Source organism: Palaemon carinicauda, chromosome 28 (assembly GCF_036898095.1).
Source record: "Palaemon carinicauda isolate YSFRI2023 chromosome 28, ASM3689809v2, whole genome shotgun sequence".
In the NCBI taxonomy this organism is placed as follows: Eukaryota; Metazoa; Arthropoda; class Malacostraca; order Decapoda; family Palaemonidae; genus Palaemon; species Palaemon carinicauda.
Window position 1 is genome coordinate 37,726,147 of NC_090752.1, and position 24,000 is coordinate 37,750,146.

A 24,000-nucleotide genomic window follows, 5' to 3' on the forward strand; every position below is an offset into this window, starting at 1 on the left:
GAAAATGTTGACAAATAGAATCTAAATAATCTGGTGCTTTTCGTTTCCCCCTTAAAAACGAATTCTTTTTTTTTTTTTATGAACTGAGGGAGTTTAACGTAATGGTTATTTTGTCTATTAACAATTGTCAAATCAATCGTTTGTTACCTTTTATTTCCCAGATATTTAAATGATTTGTTAAATAACTATATTTATTTCATGCCAAAGTGTTACTTATAAAAATTACGTAAAATTTATCAAGTTGCCATCATCGGGCGGCATGAGAATTCCTTGACATTCAAGTTTCTCGTTCCTCATAATTTTAACTTCCTTACATTAATCTTGACGACTCCCCATGTCACCCGAAAGTGAAGTTCCCCACACTTATTTATTTTTCTGAAACAAGTTTCTTCATTCATCTGAGGTGAGATTCCCCACCGCACCAGTGAGTACCTCAGGTCATCTGAGACAAGTGCCAATATGTCACCCAAGATGAGGTTCCAGACGGTCATCGGATATGAGGTGTCTCATGTCATCCGTGATAAGCGTTCCTTTTGATTTATGATGAGGTTGTTCATTCATTTGGGAAGTGAGGGTCGTCCTCGCGTGATATGACATGAGGTTTATGACATCATCACATCTGAGGTTTCTTAATTGTTGTTTATGAGGTTATTGTGTTCGCTGTTGGTAAGCAACTATCCCTCGATATTTAATTTATTTGAAAACATTAATCTTGATAAAATAACGGTAGTGATTACAAAAGTAGTAGTAATATTACTATACAATAGTAGTTGTAATAATACTATTTAAGTTGAAATATTAGTTTTGGTATTATTGTTACTATTTGTGTGATAATACTAATCATATTTGCATTAAATAAAGTATAAAAAACTTGCATTCATTCATAAACTGTTATGTTCTGCATGCGATAGATCGTGTATGTGTGTGTCTGCATGCTTTAATATATTAAGTGAGAACTAAAGTCAACAACGTATAGTATGATGATTTCAGGGTAAGAGAGATAAATGGATGTAATTTTACTGTAAAAAATAGAGGCGCTTGACCACGAATGAAGCGAAAGATGAAAACGAATATATGATATGTGGTCTTATGGAATAAGGATTATGTAATCGGCTCAAGAAGATGATAATGTTGCAGAGGGACGAAAAAGTCGCGAAATTGGAAGGGAGCGGAAGCCGAAGGAGATCTTGAAATGTTAACGAGCGTTGTTCATGATGTGGTTGAAAGGGTGGGGGGGGGGGGGGAGTGTGGTTGTAATGGAGGGTGGGTGGCTGGTTAGAGTGCAATCAGGCAGTGGTTGTCCAGAGAGGTTCTTGAGGCGGCGGATATATGAACGATGGAATGATAAAGTGAAGGGAGATGATAGCGAGATAGAATTCCATGTTGGGTTTATTGGGAAATGTAAAAGATGTTAATCTGGAAAAACATTTAGGGTACTGATACCCTATTCTTCTGTATAAGGATAAATGGGTCTGTGACCGATGTCTCTTTATTCATTGAAGACAATCCATAATAGGAAAAGTGGGTTTGTGGCGAATGATGATAAAAGTAATAGAAGTAAATGGTAATGGTAGTGTTTGTAATAACTGTAGTTTAGGTTCAGTACTAGATATAATTCCAAGGCAGGAATATTACTGCGATGGCTTTGTCAAACATTAATACTCTTGGTGTACCTGAAAGTTGTGTCATTACGGGTTAGTAACGTTTCTGTCTGGTGATCGACAGACGGGGTTCGAGCCCCGCTCAAACTCGAATAGTTCCTTTAGTGTCTTCAACTTTACCATCCTTGTGGGGTCTCTTTGAGTCATCAGCAACCATTACCTGGGCCTGCCTGGTCCTAGCTTGGTGGTAAAGGGGGCTTCGGCGGTTATCTTATGATATATAGTCAGTCTGTAGGGCATTGTGCTGCTTGCTTGCTAGGGCAGTGCTATTGTCCCTTGCCTCTGCCATTCTTGATTGGCCTTTGAACCTCTAAACTCCTCGCTCTATCTCCACCAAAACTTGTATAGTAACAGGAACAAGAGTTGAAGACCTCAAGATTTGCGCTTGCGAAAAACTAATGTTCTCGCCAGTTTGATAAGGAATTTTCAAAACAGTTCAGGACAGTGTTGATGCAATTTAATCCAAACGTGGAATAGATGCGTCTGAAGAAGTCAGATTTGCAGTTTGTAAAGGTAATAGCTTAATCAAGTTCGCTTTTTTGGCAGAATTGAAAATATTTTGCGAAGTGAATGTTCATGGTTAATTTTTGTAAAAAAAATTTTTTGGGGGTTGGTTTGTGTTGAATCAGAAGAGAAGTCAGTGTAGTAAATTTAGATAAGAACGAAATTGTAGTAACGAGACTATTATGAAATCTAAAAAAGAAAAAAAAAGCAGATGAAGTTTTTTCGCCTAACCATACGAAAGAAGAGTATTAGTACAGTCAAACCACTTAATAATACGCCAGTAATAATGAATATATTATTTTTCATCTCCGTAAAATTTTGAAAATTTGTAACTCTTGCCTTTTATTATTGGAAGCTCATAACATGACCGCGACATGTCCAGTACGTCCAGATAATTGATAGTATGGGGACGTGAAAAGGAAGATAATGCTAACCATTTAAGAGTTTAAAATGAAAGGTTATGTTTTGGGTTTCCAGAGAACCTATGAAACTTAATTGAATCGGAAATTAAACGTCCTAGTAACTCCTGCCTTGTGACATGATAGTACATAACGATGTAAAAGGAAGGAAAAAATGTTATGGAATTTTAGAGTGCTCTGCGACAGCAGAGGGGCTGTACGATGCTTCCTTTTTAATCTTTTTTTATGTTTATATAGCTGGCGTTACATTTCGTCTTTTTTATTTCTGGTCATATTTCAGTGTGATGTCCGTCTCCCCTAGTACTTTTGATAAAGTTATGCTTACTTGCGCGGTGATTATGGGTCCAGCGAGATGGATATACGAGGCCACTTTTAAGTTGAAAAGGCCGTCTTTTTCCATGAATATTCATGTCGCTCTTAAAAAGGGGGGTTCTGGCTAAAATTCGCCATGCAGTACCGCACTGAGGAATTCAAGCGCATAGTACGTTACCAAGTGTAAAATCATGTTTTATTCACTCACACAATATATATATATATATATATATATATATATATATATATATATATATATAGAAACATATAAACATATATTCTTACGAAGCTGGTCTAGCATAGAATAAATAACTTATTCATGTATTTTATTTAAGTATTTCCTTTGTGTATTAGAGGTGAATAGGAGTTCCTCTTGTGTAGGTATAAATTTTATATGTAAATTAGGTAAGACTTTCGTCGTTAATTTCATTGTATTCTTCATTCGGAGTCAGTATGTGTAAATTTACGGTATTTTTAAGAATTAACTTTTTATTTCATGTATTTTGTTATGAAGTCTTACGTAATCTGTTTAAGAGTGCTATGTGATCCATACGAGATATGAACGAAGGCTTATGTAATTCTTTTTATTGCATTGCATCATGTTTGTGAAAGAATATGCAATTCTTATATTTGCCACGTGTTGGAAAGGTTCTCGAAAACCCCAGCGTAAGTTTTTATTTTTTTTTTTTTATTTCCGAGAACGGTGGGGGGAGGGTGGGGGGGGAGCAGGTGAGAGAGAGAGAGTTGCCTGAAAGCAAGGTTCGTCCGGTTCGTCCCCCTGATTTTTTTATCTAGTTGGTATCTTTGCCGTAGCTAGGACCCATCCCCCAAGTCACGAGAAAAATCTGCATAGCAACAGAAGAGAACCGACCTGTCCTGTGAAAGAGCCAACATACCCTCTCTCCCAAAGTGCCTATAGTGTCTCCTCTCCAGAGTGATTTTGTGCTCCAGTGTATAACGTGTGTAATGTGTTTAAATGTGGCTGCAAATTTGCCAGAAATTTTAAATTTATTGTGTTGTGGTTAGTGTTGGTATTGTGTAAATCTTTGTAACTGGCCAAGGGAGATAAGTATTAATTTCTTTTGTCTTAATCTAAGTTTTATTCTGACTTAATATTTCGAATGATTTTATTTTTTTATGCAAATTCTTTCAAAGTGTTTCAATTGTTATAGAATGTATCTATTTTTGTAAAGAGTGTATTATTTCAATCATAAGTGTTTATTTCAGTATTCTCTCATATCCTTGTTAAAAATTCGAAGGAAGAGATTGTTTGAATATTACTTAATAATAATTACCCAGTGTTGTTTTGAATGTACTCAAGAGACCTTGGGGTATTCAGTGTTTTTATATATTGTTGTCTGGGAGTTATATAACTGCCTCAGAGCTCAGGTATTTATATTTTCAAGTGTAACAGATTTAATGTAAAAACAAACGGGTGAGTTTGGAACTCGAGAGGTTGTGTATCTTGCCGGCCGTATTCTATATAGTATTATATTTTGGTTCCCAGACCACGGGTCTATGCAGCTGATTCTAGTCCATTGCAGGACAAAGGCTTCAGACTGACCTTATTTATGTCCCGGGTTTGGCCAACTTTTATCACCCTGCTGGCCAGCTGTGGATTGGTGATGGTGGAGGACTTTAGTATGGATGGCTCTGACAAGTATAGGTTTTCTGATCATAGTGATACAGAAATCCATTTACCACGATAAGGTATCCCCACTCAGAAAGTTTTATATATATATATATATATATATATATATATATATATATATATATATGTGTGTGTGTGTGTGTTTAAATTTATGTGTGTGTATCTTGTGGTTTATTTAGATGTCTGTAGGGTGACGTTGCTAATCCCATTTACTATTTCTTGTTCATAGCAGACCCTTTTATATCGGGTCGATCTGGTGGGTGGGGGTGCACAGGAATCAACCTTCCGAGCATGAGATAAGCGCCGTTGCATTCTCTTATCTGTAATTATTTTTATTTATGAGTTTCTGTCCATCCCCTGCTCCACCAATGTTCAAGGGGCTTAAATGACGAAAATCTTGATGGGCACCTATCCACGTACTGACCACGCCTAACATTGCTGAACATTACTGTTGACGACGAAGCTGTATATAAGACATGTAAAATGAGTAGCTGTTTGTGGACACACGCAAGTAATTATGCAAATCAATTTAAAGTATGTTCTAACTACGGATTTCCGTAAGTCCCAAGAGTTATATAATCTTCCACTTCGTAAGAGGTGTTCCCCATTTATATACCTCATTTCATATTACCATTTTACGTTAAAGGTCTGCAGTTTCCCTTCAGTCGTTTGTGTCATGCGATAATTGAAACGAAAAACGAGAATTGTAAAACTCATAACGATCATTACAAAATTCAATACTGTCAAAGAAAACTCAAAATGAGAATGTTAAAATTTTAAATTAAAATGATCTTGGTAAAACTCCTCATCTGATCAAAACCGACATCTTGCTAGAGTTGAAGGAAAAATGTCATCCTGGGTAATTTCATTTACCGTAATTGATTAAAAAGATTCGTTAGTCAGCGGTGCAGGTAACATCACAAGTAAGCTCAAGTGCTGCAATGTTTGTTGGTTTTTCCCCCAGAGGAGACTTTTCCTGTTTACATAAATCAAAGCAGCTGTTGCGTCCTCATTCATAAATTAATAGTGTTTACATCGGGAGCTCATCGTCTAATGTGTGTACGTAAACGAAGTGATAGTTACATTTTAAAAAAATCCTGTCGCGTATTTAAAATAGCCTTGCTAGCAACATGCCTGTGCGATATGACGAAATGACTTCATCACTCACTAAACGCCTGTTCATTTGTCACTTGATTAATGAATGAATTCTGGTTTTGAGTTCCTGTTTGACTGAAGACTGGACAAATGAGACGAGATACAAGTCAAAAATTGAGAATGACAACGTTACTGATGAAACTAGACCTTGGAAGTCTGCTGAATGTGACAGTTAATAGCAATAATGTAAGAGAAGCCTTGAGTGTGAGCGAATTAATCTGGAAGTATTAAAACTTGCTGAGCTTTCTCCAACGTACTTTTCGTTGCCTCTTATTCACATATATAACAAAAAACATTAGATCTTATGTAATTAACATTGTCCTTGAATATGAGTTTCACGAAGGTCATTAGTTGGCTATATATGAATAGGATTTGTTCTCATTATGATCTCCATATGCTGAGTTACATGGAGTCTTGCCTAAGATATTAGATAATGAGAATTGTTATTTGCCAGTTGACTATTTTATGTATGTATTTCTATATTGCGTATATATTTACTGCGGGAGTAATATGTCAATTTCATCAAGATATTACATTCTATTAATGTTGGTTATTTTACCAATATTAATGATAATATTAATAATGCGATTTATTAGCTTTACCCGTTATTGATCATAGTTTTTGTGATGAAGGTATGGAAGGCCCTTAACAGGTCATAATACCAGCCTTCCATAAATTTGTTGAGAGTGAAGTGTTTCCTAATAAGACCTAGGAACCCTTCCAGTTTTTTCCTTTACCCTCGCCATAGGAAATCGATGGTAAGGTAAACCAGGAGAAAAAATTGGGAAAATCTTCCGTATCGTTTTCTCATCGATATTGATCTTCAGGGATGAATTTATATATATATATATATATATATATATATATATATATATATATATATATATATATATTTATTTATTTATTTATTTATCACACATATACACACACTCCCCCTGTAGAATTTATGACTCCAGAGTATGATGGCTTTCCAGTTGTTATCAGTTGGACCCAAAATATGTAATGTGTGGAGAACTTTCGATGTTAAGAAGCCTGTCTGTTGAATATATATATATATATATATATATATATATATATATATATATACAGTATATATATATATAATATATATATATATATATATATATATATATATATATATATATTTTTATATATGTATATATATATATATATATATATATATATATATATATATATATATATATATATATAATCACTAACACTCGTGATTTCAATCAATGGAATATCAACTACAATGGCATTTAATATCGAATTTTACCTTTGGGACGCTAACCAGCCATGCTATTAAGAGAAATATGATTCCTGTCGAATTCAAGAATCTCTTCTTAGACTTAAAATAGACCCATATCTACGACAATAGCTGATTAGTGAGTTTTCAACACGTGGTTATTTATGATTAATATATATCACTAACACTCATGATTTTAATCAATGTAAATATCAACCACAATGGCATTTAATATCGAATTATACCTTTGAAATGCATATGCACTGGAAATTCATGTATTCATTAATTAATTTCCAGTGGTTTATATATATATATATATATATATATATATATATATACACACTTATATATATATATATATATATATATATATATATATATACGTATATAAGTACATATATATGTATATATATACATATATATGTATATATATATATTTATATATATATATATATATATATGTATGTATATATATATATATATATATATATATATATATATATATATATATATATATATATATAATGTGTGTTATAATCAAGTATAGTGCAGTATAAATGAAAAGTTTTAATTCCTTTGATTTTTCATCACTTAACCTTTTTATGGAGATTTCCTATGCACTCTCATGGGAGTAATGAGGTATGGTTATATCTCAGTAATTTTATACATGCCACAGCTATTTAAAAAAGGAAAAAAGAGTGCAAGTGGGTTTTTCCTTCCTGTAAATGGCTTACTATAAATCTTCTTTTCCGCTTTGGTCGTCTTTCCCTTTGCTACCCTTCCCATCCTCCATTTTTATGTGCGTTCCCTTCGTCTTTTTTTTTATGTGTTCCCTTCTTGCAGAGATTTTTTATTCCAGTGAGAGGAGAGATTTGCTTTGTTTTTTGGAGTTGTAAAATTTTTTTCTAGCTGCTTTATTATCATGGCTGTTGCTAGTTACTCATAGTGTTTTATGTATTTGGTATTTTTAGAGCATTGCTACTATCGTCATAGCTCCTTTCTTTCGCATTGTGTTGTTATTTGATAATTATTCTGGTTTTATTATTATTGCTATTAATATTGTTTTTTTTTTTTTTTGGTGAATCTAGCGAACACTTCAAACAGTTATAATTACTATTCAGCTCTGAAATTTTGCAGTCCCTTTTTTTTTTTTTTTTTTTTTTTTTTTTCTTTTTTTCTTCTATATTTGACATGCCATCAAGCCTGTTGTGTAAAAGATAAAAACATTTGTAAGGGAAAATGAGGGTGAAATGAAAAAAAAAAAAACTGCAAAGAAACGAAGATGTAGTTGAAATACAAAACAAATACTTATTATTATTATAGCTTCAGTTAAAGGAAGGCTTATAATTAGAGTAAATAAAATTCTCAATAAATTATGGATATCCTTTTTAAAATACAGTTAGAAAACTCTGATTATTTTTCAAAGATATTTAAATGTTGCCCGGCAAAGTTTTCCCAAGTGTTTCATGGTTGAGCAGTGGGACGAACTTTTACTTCCAAAAAATATGGAGTACTGCTATTTTTACAGACATCGTTCGCTTTGTGGTTACTTTACAAAAGTTTTCGGCATTGGATTCTGGAATCGTCAAGATGCGTTTGGCCTCGGCAGAGGGTCAGGAAAATGTAATAGTCTTAGATATGCGATACTGAATCTAGATACTAGTGTACGTGACCCGTCAAAAGTGATGACTAAATATTCAGATACTGTAGATATGCATAAAAACGCACATGCGCGCGCACACACATTTTCAACCCTACCACCTGTTCCCCTTCCCTTACTACAACCCCTTTCGCCATGATATGACTACTTCTTCTCCCCCCCCCCCCCTACCCGAAGGACATGGAAAGACCAGTAGTTATAAGTCTTGTCGCTGAATATGACCGGGAAAGATATATATATATATATATATATATATATATATATATATATATATATATATATATATAGCCAGACACTCGCTCTTTATTATATAAGGGAGATGGAAAGTCTGCACTAAGTCTGCACTCTTGACTAAGAAGTCTGACGATTATCCCGGTAGTTTTAAAAGAGTAAGAAAAAAGGAAAATGATCTTACTAATGTAATTCATTTTTCAAACAGTTTTGGCGCATTACTGCTCGTCTTTAGTGTTCTCTCCCATTGAGCGAAATGTACTCTATTCCTCAAATGTGTAGTAAGTCTTATTCATTACCGTTCGATAGTATTGTATCTTATGTACACACACATGTATACGTGTAAATGTAGCTGTGGCTATTATGTTATTTATATTTGTTACTCGCGATATACAGTGTATATATATATATTTTATATATATATATATATATATATATATATATATATATATAGTAGTATTTTACGTATTTATTCATATATTCTTTGTGTGAATTCCTGCTTAGCCCATCGGTTACATTAACAGTTACAAGTAAGATATGACTGAAATGTCTATGCTTCTATGATTATTAGCCGTCAATGCAAAGGGAAGAAAAAACTTGGGTTGTTGTGCGTGGAAAGCCTCTAAAGTATTTTGCTAAGATGACATAATCCGGCTTAGTAAGAGATCAGCAGACCTCTTCTTGTTTTTCTTTTATTTCTTCTTCTTTTGTTTCTTTTGTCGGAAGCAAATATTCCTTTCGTGGAATCCCCACACTTGATAGGCCCTTGAGAGGTATTGTTACCGCCAAAGGTCTTCAAGCGTCACATGTTGTGCTCTCAACTGGTGAAAACTGCAGTCTTGTATTTTCTGTGTAGAAGGAAACTTTTTCCCTTGGGTAACGTTCTTGGTTAATTTCCATAAAACTTTGCGTTTAGTTAATGTTCTTGTTTTATGAAATATATATGCTGATGCATCACTGACTTGTTAATTTTTTTTTTTTTTTTTTTTTTTTTTGAAACCTGCATTTTGTTAAAGGTTAAAGGCGTCTGGTTCCCGTTCCAGTTTCATCAGAATAGATCCTCACCAGAACGTCAACCTGGCAAGCCCAACCTTTTACTCTGGTGCCCAATCACAGCAGTAGCCTCCCCAGTAAACAGCTTAAACTCACGGTCCCGTGCTGGGATCGATATGCTACCATGCGAATGCGAGGCGAACACGTTACCACCGTACTAGTGCTTTCTTATTAAGATGTAAATTATTTTAGTGTCCAAACCTTGTTTAAAAAATGCCTATTCAATTTCCCCTCTTTTTTATATAAAAAAAAGAGAAACCGCATGGAAACACCGATGTCTTTTCCAGAAGAAAAAAAGTACAACTGGTAAATATCCTTACCTTGCTCTGAAAATAATAGCACGACTGTGGTAGCCTGCCTGGGAATTTGCTAGATGAGAGTTCGAGACCCGCTCAAGATCCATAGTTTTTAGTAGTGTTTGTAACCTCACCATAGTGTGAGTTAGGGAAGGGGGTTTCGGGGGACACTATATGTCTACCTGCTGATTCATCGGCAGCCATTGTCTGACCCTCCCTGGTCCTGGCTTGATGGAGAGAGGGTTGGTCTCTGATCATATATATATATATATATATATATATATATATATATATATATACATATATAATTTATATATATATATATATATATATATATATATATATATATAGATATATATATATATATAAATAATTTATATAAATATATATATATATATATATATATATATCTATATCTATATATATATATATATATATATATATATATGTGTGTGTGTGTGTGTGTGTGTGTGTGTATATATATATACGGTCAGTCTTTCGGGCATTGTCCTGTCCCTTCCTCTGCCATTAATGAGTGACCTTTATAACCTGAAGTAGGACATCATTAACTTGTCTAGAAAAAAGAAATTTTATATGGTATGTTAATTTCCCTACCTTATTTAGAATAAAAGGACAAGGTTAACTTGTTTAGAAAAGATACAAAAAGTGTGCATTAGGTTAACGTCCTGGCCTTGGTCAGAAGAATAAAGATATATGCTTTTTGTTAAAGTTTTTGTTTTATTCAAGTAAAAATGTGTTAATAATTAAAGCCTTCGGTCTGTTCATAAAAAATTAACGCTGGATTGACCTCCCTGCCTTGCTCAGAAAAAGGCTATAGGCTTGATTATCATCCCTGCCTTATTCAGCAAACAGAAATTTAGAAATTCTTTTGGGGTTAACGTCCTTGCCTTGTTCAAAAATATTATACTCTTATTTTATGTCTCTGTCTTGAAATCCTGGCCCTGTAAAGATGAAAAGTTATTGTTTGAGACCTTGCTTTGTTCTATAAAAAAGATGTGCTTGATTAATGACCTTCCTGTATTCATACATATATATGTACTTGATTAACATCCCTCTCTTGTTCAGTAATAAAATTCAATTGCATAATGACCCTGCCCTATTCAGACATTTACTTGGCAAACATCCCTCCCATGTCCAGAAAAAGATACAGTAATATCATTTGCTACTTTGTTCAGGAAAAATGTCCTTTGTTAGCGTCTCTGCTATAAGAATTCATGCACTTGGTTAACATCGCTACCCTCATCATTAAAAGAAATATTTTCGGTTAATATCCCATCACTGTGTAGATTAAGTGTACTTGGCTAACTTCCCTAAGCTTTAGAGAAGAAAAATGCTCTTGGTTGCTGTCCCAAACTCTGCCTTGTTCTGTAAAAAAAAAAAAAAAAACAACAACATGTGCTTGGTTCACGACTCTGCCTTTTTTTCAGAAGAAAAATGCGCTTGTTTGACGTCCCTTTTGTGTTCTGGAGAAAATGGGCTTGGTTAACGTTCCTGTCTTTTCCAGAGAAGAAACTCATTTGAACACCATTCTTAGTTCAGTAAAAATAAGTTTGATTAATGTTCCTGCCTTGTTCAGGAAATGAATGCGGTTGGTTAACATTGCTTCCTTGTTCAGAAAAATTGCTAGGTAAGGTCCCCATCTTGTTCAGAAGAAAGAAAACACTTGGCTAACGTACCTTTCTTATTTATATAAAAAAAGGCCTGGTTAATGACCCTGCTTAGTTCAGGAAAAAGTATGAATAAAAACTTTCGTATTAACTGTAGAAGGTCGTTCGTGGGACACTAGCTCTGGCATTAGCAGCCCGTCAGATAAATTTTAATTAGATAGGAAAACTGGAGGTTAGAAGTAAATGTGGTATAGCCCAATGAAGCTTATATGTCAATTGAATTAGGAGTAATAAAATCTGAGCCAATTTAATAATGTGAACTCGCTAACTAAAAGAAAAATAATGCAATATTATGAACTGGTCAAGTAAGAAATGTTTTAGTGCAATAATGTGGTTTGGTTTAGTAAGGAAATGTTAATTAATGCAGTAATATAAAATGGTTTTAAGTTAGAAAATGTGACTTGGTGTGAACTAGTCGAAACAAGTCTTCCTAATGAATAGAGGATGATAACTACAGTACTCTGGGAAATACGAAGTTGGGGAAACAAAATTCCAACGCCTGGGGCTGAAGGGGAGAGATATCAAGGCGGAAATGCCCTTTTAGAATTAAGAATCCATTATGTACATCTTTGAATAGTAAGAGTTTGGCTTTTGAAATACGGATGAAGACAAGTTCACTTTATGCCTAACAGTTGAATAAAAGATAGAAAAAAAAATATTGTATGTAATGTGAGTGAAGACCTTCTCAAAGCTAGATTCTGGCACACCTGACTTCCATGTTTTCATTTCTGATTAAAAACTAAGTATTTGCCAAACTGCATACGAGCTGTTTCTGTCGTCAGCTTCTCATAACTAGAGAGAGAGAGAGAGAGAGAGAGAGAGAGAGAGAGAGAGAGAGAGAGAGAGAGAGAGAGAGAGAGAGAGAGAGAGCGCAATGGTAAGAAATTATGATTGTAATTTCCCTGACAAGACAAAATTGGTAATTAAACGATAACTTCGTCTTCACACAATAATTGGTTGACAGTCACCCTTGTCATTTATCAGAATATTTGTTTTTAAGATATTTTTTTATTAATGGAATTAAGTGTTGGAACGGCTTACGTACTATTAAATAAACATTACTAATTATTGCACGCGAATACTGTGATCTAATTTATTAATATGTGGTAGGACTATTAATACTGAATTGTATTTAAAAGTTCCCATGAAAGGCTGAAGAAAATGCTTGAGCTGAATACAGAAGATAGATGATAAGCAAGTAGGTATACTATGGAATGACGGTTAGTTATGGTACGAGTATCTTTATAAATTTTCAACATGTAATACTTTTTAATGTATGATTTTGCTTCTAAAACCTACTCTGTAAAAACTCACTCAGGATCCAAGGAAATAATTAGTAGCGAGGAACCCATTTGTGGAGGTTAGTTCAATGGAAACTTGCGTGGAAGAGAGATATTCTAAATTGACCGAGATAAACAGGAAGAGTTAAGGAAAATTTACGGTACTGTACCTTAGGAGTACATACAATGGAACGCGGCTAAGACAAACACTCACGTGGACGCACAAACACTCCTTTGTACGCACAAACGCTACGCAAACAGGCGTACACACATTGACACTTTCCTGCACATTGAGACTCTCTTTAGTTCCTCCAGCCGTGTGTGATCTTCCTGCGGCCCCCTTTCCTTCCATCTGTAAGTGCCTTCCCCCCTTCTGATTTTTCTCCCCTCTTCGTCATTCGTTTTCCCCTCTCTCCACCCACTTTCTTATTTAACTCCCCTAGAAACCCCTTAGTTACCTCCCCCTTTGCAGATCATAGGGGAACTTCTCTCGCTTTGCTTGTTCCTATTAATAGTAAATTTGCGCTTTTGTGAAAGCCTTTAGCAGTCTTTACCAAATTTGATTTTTGTCTTTTGACCTGAAGGACTGTTCGAACGTTGACCTAAAAGCCTAAAGAGCATCTTATTGTGTGAAGTTTGAGGTGAAATGCTTATTGGTGTTTGTTATTTGAGAGAAGTGGCTAATGGTATTTGAGCTAAATAGATCCCCGTATTAAGGTTTTAACTTAAAAGCCAAGCGATGTTTTAAGGTTTGAGCTGATTAAGTCTGTTTACGATAGGGCAAAACCTCTAGTTCAGTGGAGTTTAAGCCAGAACTCCATTTCTTGTTTAAGGTTTGAGTTGAAGCAATCGAGTCTCATGATTTATTGGGTTTGAAGAATCTCATGCTACATTGGGAGTAATTTGGAATGCCCCTTTTCCAAGAGTTTGAACTAAGGAACTTTCTGCTGTAGGGTTTGAACTAATCGGCCTTTTGGAAACAACTTAAGATTTCATGTATAATCTTTGACCGGAAAGCATTGCGTATGCCCTCTGACCTGATTTGAAGATTGCTGAAGAGTAGGGCACTGATAATTGAAGCAAAAGTTAATTAAAGTTGAAAATATGGAATTATGACAGGATCATATGCTGTCAATAAAAAATGTAATATATTTTTTCGTGATATCTTTTGTAGGCTCAACTGAAAATATCTCTCCTGCAGTTAAAGTGACGTAGTCATTTCGGTAAAATATGCTAAAGACGTAAATTTCTCTTATTAAATTTTAATAGATTTTTTACAAGTCGTAAAAAATCTATTTATGACCAGAACAAATCCCAGAGTCCAGTTAAGGATTCATTTTCTCTTCCATCCAATTTTGTTGGATTTTGGACAAGTCATAAAAAAATATTCTTTTACGACCAACAAAAATCAGAATCTCATGAGTTCCACATTGTTCTTGTAATAACATAAGATATCATTTGATTTATATAGTTTTATTTCCATTTGTATTATATTTCAACAATTTAGCAACGGTCTCACCCCTTGTACTCACTTTGATATTTTTCCTCTCCGTTAAAGATATGCGTCTCTCTCTCTCTCTCTCTCTCTCTCTCTCTCTCTCTCTCTCTCTCTCTCTCTCTCTCTCTCTCTCTCTCTCTCTCGTAAAATTTCTTCTTTTTCCCATCCTGTTATTTGGCAACATGAATTGTTTTTCATCGTTATTATATTTGAGTTCATATAATATTTACCATAGAATTTTAAATATATTTTTATGTCGTATTTTATAGCTCCTTTTGTAAATTTTGCGTATTTTAGTCAAAAATGTTATTCTTCGTATCTCACTTAAATGCATTTACCATACACTTATCGTTTATTTCTTTATACTCCAATAATCTTATCGCCTTGTTTCATGTTTTTATATAATATAGATGAATTTTTATTTATTCTTGTTCGGCCGTTTTGCTTGTTGTAGTGGTTTCTAGTTGTATTTTAATTACCACTTTTTAGATAACGTTGTTTTAATAAAAAAAAATTCCAGTCATTTAATTTTGTTAACTTTCTATAGATTTTCGCACGTATTCTAGTTTTTCTGCTATTTGAGAGCAATTATGTAATTTTGCGCTTTGGTTTATTTTTTATTCTTCTATTGTATATTGAAAATTTTCACAGCACTCTTTGCAGAGCTTTCCAATCAGCTTATCTGCTTTTCAAATTTTCATCGTTTTTTACACAAGTTGTCAAATTTGCATAATTTTTTTTTTTATCAAATTTTTAGTTATGATACTTTGCAAATGTTGCATATCTTCTCATTTTTCCTATTAGATAATTTTCATTTTTCATTCCTTCTAATCTGCAGAGCCTTTTAATAACTTATTTAATCCTTTTTATATATTTTTTCTCGTATTTATTCCATTCTCTCTTATGCATCATCTCCTAGACCCTTCATCACAAATTTTTTATTCTTCCTTATTTGATATTTTATTCCCCTCTTGAATCTTATTATTTGTCATCTAGTTTTAAACCTTTCAATTTATATTTTTCCTTTCCATCCCTCTTATCATCTTATAATTTCTCTTCTTCATATTTTTCCGCAATTATTTATCATAATGTTTATTAGCCATTACTGTATGCTTTAATCTTTTCGGTAATATTTACATTCCCATAGTGCATCTCTATTTATCATATCTTTCCTTTTTATTCCATTCTCTTTCTCTTTATCATCTCTTTATTTTCCCTTTGTAATTTTTTCCTTTTCATCTTTCCCTTCATCATATTTTTTCCCCTCTTTTCATTCCTTTTTATAACTGGATTATAGTATTCTCTTTTCTCTCCCCATTCATCATCACTTTTCATACCCTTCCGTTATACTTTCTCCTTTTCATCCTTTGCCTTCATCGCATTTTCAAGGTCTTTTATCACATCCGTCCATTCACTCTCTGCTCCTTGTGCCATTAGTCATGGGGGATCAGGGCCCCAAAGCTTTGGTTTAGTGCTTTCGCTTTACGCCTCGCCTGCTTTTTATTGCTTTGCACTCGGGTCTGTGTTCAAAGCACTTTACTCGTTTTACGCTTTCTAGGACCCCTCTACAAGCAGGTGTTTATTTTCCAGCGATTCCTTATGACAAATGCTTTGTTTTTGTTTTCACTCTAATTGCTCTTATTAACTCTAGTTTGTAGCTTTATGATTACTTGGTTTTGGTGGCTTTATTAACAGGTTTGTGTTGAAAGCACTTCATTAATTTTGAACTCAAAGAAATTTGGGATGATTAATGTGTTTTTTCAATGATTGATAATAAAGGGAATATTTTATTATATTTTTTATAATCAGGTTGGGGCCCCGAGGCAAAGATGTATTTTATATGAATCATTATGGCCCAAAAATTCTTCAAAATAACATAATTCCCTTTTATCAATATGTTATATTATCATATTTCTAATACCAATCATATATATAATACATTTGATTTTTAAACGGAAACTTACTCAGGTAAAAGGTATTTTAATTTTTCCTCTTGAGTTATTGGGTGAAAACGTGCTTCGGATTCTGCTTTTACTCCTTCGAAAAACCAAATTAAAGCTTTATTTGTTTATTATTTTTTCAGCGCATATTAGTCTTAAGGAAAGGAAAATATGATTATGTATTTTATGAAGTGTTTGTTCCATTAGAGATCTCGCGTACCATTTCGTATTAATTCGTGAGTATTTGATTTCATTACTTTGAATCGCATAAGAAAATATGCCTTCTACTAAACCCTGATAGTTCTTGCTGTTAATGAGTTTTATTTATTTGTTTTCGTAGGTTTTGTATTATTATTTTGACTTGAGCCTTCTTCATTTGTCGAGTTTCTTTCGTATTGCTTTCCTCATCACTCGTAAATATCAGTTTCCTGTATTTTTTATTTAATTTAGAAATCACATGTATTTAGTAAAATTATTATATATTTTATTTTCATTTTAGTTTTTCGTATATATTTATCACAATGGTGTTTTGCTGTTAAAAACTTGAATCTTTTTGTTTCTAAGCAGTTTGTAGAAGCAACGTTATTTATAAATATTTCTGTTTCTAAGAAATGGGACATTTTGGGTTCATATCTTTCGAGGGTTAATGATTTTTGTCGGTTGTTTATAAGATTAAACTTTTTCTCTTGTATATGTATACATATTGTATGTATTTGATATATATATATATATATATATATATATATATGTGTGTGTGTGTATGTATATACACACACACACACACATATATATATATATATATATATATATATATATATATATATATACATATATATATATATATATATGTATGTATATATACACACATATGCAGTATATATATATATATATATATATATATATATATATATATATATATCTATATATATACATATATATATATACACAAACATATATATATATATATATATATATATATATATATATATATATATATATATATATATATATATATACACACACACACATTATAAATTGAGCACTTTTGCCACGCATTCTTAGATCGGCAGCCCGTAATATATTGCCTATTTTTCTGTCGCTTACATATAAGGTAAAATATTTTTTTTATCACAATCCCAAGAAATAAGCGACTGTTTCCCCAATTTTCCTAACAACTAATTAATTTTCTCCCTTCCACTTCCGAAGCCGAGCATCCTTAAATGACAGCTTAGTTATTTGAGTCTTCGTCCAAGACCTTTTACTCGGTCGATTTGATCTGTCACTGAGAGTTCCAGCATGAGCCTTCAGCGGCACACAGTTTGCCTTCCCCCTTTTGCTCATTCCACCCTCCGGAGCGGGCTCAAATCCACCCCTTGTTCCGACCACCCTCTCGAGGGTATCGCCACCCCACAACCTTCGAGGCACCCTCTCCGCCCATCGGGCGCAGCCCTTGAGGAGGACTTATTGATTGCTTGTGCTCGATCGATACAGTCGAGGGAGTGAAATGACTATAGACCTCAAGTAAACTACCTCCTCCTCCCCCTTTCTTTTTCTTCCTTTTCCTCTTCTCCTTTTCTCATTGCTCTCTCTCTCTCTCTCTCTCTCTCTCTCTCTCTCTCTCTCTCTCTCTCTCTCTCTCTCTCTCTCTCTCTCTCTCTTTTCTTCCCCTCCTCTCGCTTCCATTGAGATGCCATGGGGAGTTAAATATGGTCGAAATATGTCGGAATTTTTGTCGTCCGTCGTATCCAGTCGTTCGGCGAGTCTCAGTCAAGTTGCAATGTATTGTCGTCTTTCGCTGGGTCCACTGGGGGGTTCCCCTTTCTATGGAGGGCGAATAAATTGGTTTAACTGCGTCCTGCGGTGGGTTGGGTTTTTTGAGAGAATTAGGAACGGAGCTGCTATGTGAGAGTATGTTTTTTAAGGGAATCTGAAAGGTAACAGCTATATCTGAGAATATGTTTTTTTGCGAGAATTAAAAAGGCAACTGCTTTTTCTAAGGGTTTTTAAGGGAATCAGAATGGTATCAGCTATATCTGAATCTGATTTTTAAGGGAATCAAAAAGGTATCAGTTATATCTGACTGTGTTTTTGAGAGAATCAGAAAGGTAATTGTCATGTGAGAGTATGTTTTAAGGGAATCGGAAAGGAACAGCTATATCCAGGTGTGTTTTGCAAGTGAATTAGAAAGGTGTCTGCTATATCTGAGTGTTTTAAGGTAATCAGAAAGGTATTAGCTATATTTAAGTGTATTTTTAAGGGAATCGAAAGGTATCAGCTGGATATGAGTGTTTTAAGGGAATCAGAAAGGTATCATCTATACCTAAGTGTATTTTTAAGGGAATCGAAAGGTTTCAGCTATATCTAAATGCTTTTAAGGGAATCAGAAAGGTATCGGATATATCTGAGTGTCTTTTCTAAGGGGATCAGAAAGTTATCAGTTATATCTGAGTGTTTTAAGGGAATCAGAAAGGTATCAGCTATATCTAAGTGTATTTTTAAGGGAATCGAAAGGTATCAGCTGTATCTGAGTGTTTTAAGGGAATCGGAAAGGAACAGCTATATCCAGGTGTGTTTTGCAAGTGAATTAGAAAGGTGTCTGCTATATCTGAGTGTTTTAAAGTAATCAGAAAGGTATCAGCTATATCTAAGTGTATTTTTAAGAGAATCGAAAGGTATCAGCTGGATCTGAGTGTTTTAAGGGTATCGAAAAGGTATCAGCTATATCTGAGTGTTTTAAGGGAATCAGAAAGGTATCAGCTATATCTGAGTGTTTTAAGGGAATAAGAAAGGTATCAGCTATATCTAAGTGTATTTTTAAGGGAATCGAAAGGTATCAGCTATATCTGAGTGCTTTTAAGGGAATCAGAAAGGTATCGGATATATCTGAGTGTCTTTTCTAAGGGGATCAGAAAGTTATCAGTTATATCTGAGTGTTTTAAGGGAATCAGAAAGGTATCAGCTATATCTAAGTGTATTTTTAAGGGAATCGAAAGGTATCAGCTGGATCTGAGTGTTTTAAGGGAATTGGAAAGGTATCAGCTATATCTGAGTGTTTTAAGGGAATCAGAAGGTATCAGCTATATGTGAGTGTTTTAAGGGAATCAGAAAGGTATCAGCTATATCTCAGTGTATTTTTAAGGGAATCGAAAGGTATCAGCTATATCTGAGTGCTTTTAAGGGGATCAGAAAGGTATCGGATATATCTGAGTGTCTTTTCTAAGGGGATCAGAAAGCTATCAGTTATGTCTTGAGTGTTTTAAGGGAATCAGAAAGGTATCAGCTATATCTAAGTGTATTTTTATGGAAATCGAAAGGTATCAGCTGTATCTGAGTGTTAAGGGAATTGGAAAGGTATCAGCTATATCTGAGTGTTTTAAGGGAATCAGAAAGGTATCAGCTATATCTGAGTGTTTTAAGGGAATCAGAAAGGTATCAGCTATATCTCAGTATATTTTTAAGGGAATCGAAAGGTATCAGCTATATCTGAGTGCTTTTAAGGGAATCAGAAAGGTATTGGATATATCTGAGTGTCTTTTCTAAGGGGATCAGAAAGTTATCAGTTATATCTGAGTGTTTTAAGGGAATCAGAAAGGTATCAGCTATATCTAAGTGTATTTTTAAGGGAATCGAAAGGTATCAGCTGTTTTGAGTGTTTTAAGGGAATTGAAAAGGTATCAGCTATATCCGAGTGTTTTAAGGGAATCAGAAAGGTATCAGCTATATCTGAGTGTTTTAAGGGAATCAGAAAGGTATCAGCTATATCTCAGTGTATTTTTAAGGGAATCGAAAGGTATCAGCTATATCTGAGTGCTTTTAAGGGAATCAGAAAGGTATCGGATATATCAGAGTGTCTTTTCTAAGGGGATCAGAAAGTTATCAGTTATATCTGAATGTTTTTTGAGAGAAACTGAAAGGTAACTGGTAAATCGATTGTAGTTTTAAGGGAATCAGAAAGGTATCAGTTATATCTAAGATTATGTTTTGGGAATCAGAAAATCATCAGCTATATTAGAGGTTGTGTTGTTAAGGGAATCAGAAAGGCATAAGCTATATCTGAGATTATGTTTTTAAGGGAATCAGAAAGGCATCAGCTATATCCGAGATTATGTTTTTAAGGGAACCAGAAAGGCATCAGCTATATCTGAGATTATGATGTTAATGAAATCAGAAAGGCATCAGCTATATCCGAGATTATGTTTTTAAGGGAATCAGAAAGCCATCAGCTATATCTGAGATTATTTTTTAAGGGAACCAGAAAGGCATCAGCTATATCCGAGATTATGTTTTTAAGGGAATCAGAAAGGCATCAGCTATATCTGAGATTATGTTTTTAAGGGAACCAGAAAGGCATCAGCTATATCCGAGATTATGTTTTTAAGGGAATCAGAAAGGCATCAGTTATATCTGAGATTATGTTTTTAAGGGAATCAGAAAGGCATCAGCTATATCCGAGATTATGTTTTTAAGGGAACCAGAAAGGCATCAGCTATATCTGAGATTATGTTTTTAAGGGAATCAGAAAGGCATCAGCTATATCTGAGGTTATGTTTTAAGGGAACCAGAAAGGCATCAGCTATATCCAAGATTATGATGTTAAGGGAATCAGAAAGGCATCAGCTATATCCGAGGTTATGTTTTTAAGGGAATCAGAAAGGCATCAGCTGTATCTGAGATTATGTTTTCAAGGTAATCAGAAAGGCATCGGCTATATCTGAGATTATGTTTTTAAGGGAATCAGAAAGGCATCAGCTATATCTGAGATTATAATGTTAAGGGAATCAGAAAGGGATCAGCTATATCTGAGGTTGTGTTGTTAAGGGAATCAGAAAGGCATAAGCTATATCTGAGGTTGTGTTGTTAAGGGAATCAGAAAGGCATCAGCTATATTTGAGGTTGTGTTGTTAAGGGAATCAGAAAGGCATCAGCTATATCCGAGATTATGTTTTTAAGGGAATCAGAAAGGCATCAGCTATATCTGAGATTATGTTTTTAAGGGAATTAGAAAGGCATCAACTATATCTGAGTGTTTTAAGCGATCATAAAAATACCAGCTATATCTGGCAGTAGGATTTTTTAAGGGAATCGAATGGTGAAAGCTGATTTGGATTTTTATTTTTATATTTTTATTTTTTTATTTTTTAGATAACCAGTAAGGTAGCAGTTACATCTAAAAGTGCATGCTCTTTCATTATGAAATTGGTTCTTGCTATAACTAAATCTTAAGAAATATATAACAAATTTTTTCGACATTTTATGACCGGTTAATCCAAGGGATGTTCCCCTCCCCTGGAAGCTTTTAGATGTTGAAGAGGCTTTCGTTAAAATTCAGTCCGCAATCACTACCTGATGGCCATTCCGTTTCTTTGGATTACTTGGAAATTATGTTTTTCGTAGACAAGCATTGGATTAATTTAAAAAACTTTGTTTTGTTTTTTTATTGGTCCAAGAAGTTTTCGAGTAGGTTTAGTTTTTCCGTGTGTAGTTATCTTCCGATTTAAATGTATTTCCAGTTGCTGTTGTTTTTTGATAGATTGAGCTAATTTCTTGTAATATCTGGGGAGGAATAATCTCATTTGGAAATTTACCATTAAGCTATTCTTTATTGCCTTTAACATGTATCAAGATTATTGATAAAAAGATGTTAAATAATTTCCTCTGTTTATTTTTTATGGATACTTTGACTAAAAGATATGCCTGGCTCGTTAAAAAAAGCTTGATTAGATTATTAGTTTTAATTATCTATAAATATTTTAAACCTGAATTGCCAGGCTTTGATGAGTGAGATCTAAATTAAGGTCAGGTTAATTGCAGAATATCAATATTGTTGATGAATAATGTCGTTTTAATTCTTAATTCTTTTTTTATTTTATCATAATCAAAGATACATTCTCTTAATTGTTACATCAAACGACCGAAAATTTATGGAAATTGAACGAGGTACATTAAAGGCTTGCTGCCGCATCTGTTATTGCTATTAGATTCCACCGCTTTATTAGAATACTGGTGTACTCCTGTCGTAAAAAAATGGTAACATAAAAGAAGGTCAAGATAACATCACTAATCTAGGAATGTTATGTACCGTGTGGAAGCTCTGAGCAAAGTTTTATGACATGAATTTTAGTCGATTAACATATTTAAAAGTATTCATTTGACTATTATTATATTTTTATCATATGATATTAAGGATTTTCTTTTGGCTTTGCTTTTTTTAGTGTGTACACGTACTTACGTAGGTTGCTGTGGTAATTTTGCTAGATTACACAAGATTTTTTTTTTTTTTTTTTTTTTTTTTTTTTTTTTTTTTTTTTTTGTAAACCTGATCTAGTATTTAAAGTATCATTATTGCTTACCGATGTTGATTATTGCTTTCCTGTGGAATATTCTTAGTATAACTAACATCTGAAGGTAGATAATTCGAAACATGTGAAATGGGAATAATATAGATACTGATAACAACAGAAAGGAGAATAAAATGTTAATTTATTTGATATAACTAACTAATTCTACTGTATGTTTAGAGACCATACTAGTATTTAATGTGGTAACGTCCCTAACTGGTGATCGCCAGACTGAGGTTCGAGTCCCGCTCAAATCCGTTAGTTCCCTCCGTTGCTGCAACCTCACCATCCTTGTGAGCTAAGGATGGGGCTTTGAGGGAGCCTATAAGTCTATCTGCTGAGTCATCAGCAGCCATTGCTTGACCCTCCTTGGTCCTAGCTTGGGTGGAGAGCGAGCTTGAGCTCCAGAGCCTTTAAATATGTGGCTCCGAGACTGTATGATAAACTCCCACGAGACATCCGAATGATTGAAGACATTAAGGCTTTCAAGAGGAAACTGAAGATTTTCTTATTTCATCAGTCGTACAACAGTGACGATTTAAAAGTAAATGAACAAAACGTGATATGAAACGGTAAATACTCTGAACGAACAAGGTAAAACGACAGTGGAGGTCCTGTAGAGAGTGGGGTTCAACTGCTGTATGGGACCGGAAAAGCAGCCATCAAAGTAAGTAGGTAAAGATATGTACAGTATATATGGTCAGTCTCTAGGGGATTGTGCTACTTGATAGGGCAATGTCACTGTCCCTTGCCTCTGCCATACAGGAGCGGCCTTTCAAACCCTTTAAACCTTTAAAAAGAATACACGAAGAGCAATGTATAAGTAGGTGGGAAATAGATTAAAGATATTAGTAGGAGAATAACAATGTCGACTCATTTACTATAACAAATAATTGAATATACGGCACGTTTAAAGACTAAGCTCCTTTAGATGGAAAGGCGACCTCAAATTAATCTCTCGAGAATCTGTTATGCAAAGTGGTCACCTGAGTTATAATCGCTACAAAGCTGCGTAACGATGAGTTTCACTTGGCCTCTTTGATGTCGTCGCTTATGTAGGATTAG

At 34.0% G+C, this 24,000-nt stretch overlaps 1 protein-coding gene across 1 annotated transcript in view; it reads left to right on the plus strand.

Moving 5' to 3' along the window:
* LOC137621773 (uncharacterized) overlaps window positions 1–24,000 on the plus strand; it is a 167,857-nt gene that overhangs the window by 877 nt on the left and 142,980 nt on the right. The gene's annotated exons all lie outside the window — the stretch shown is intronic.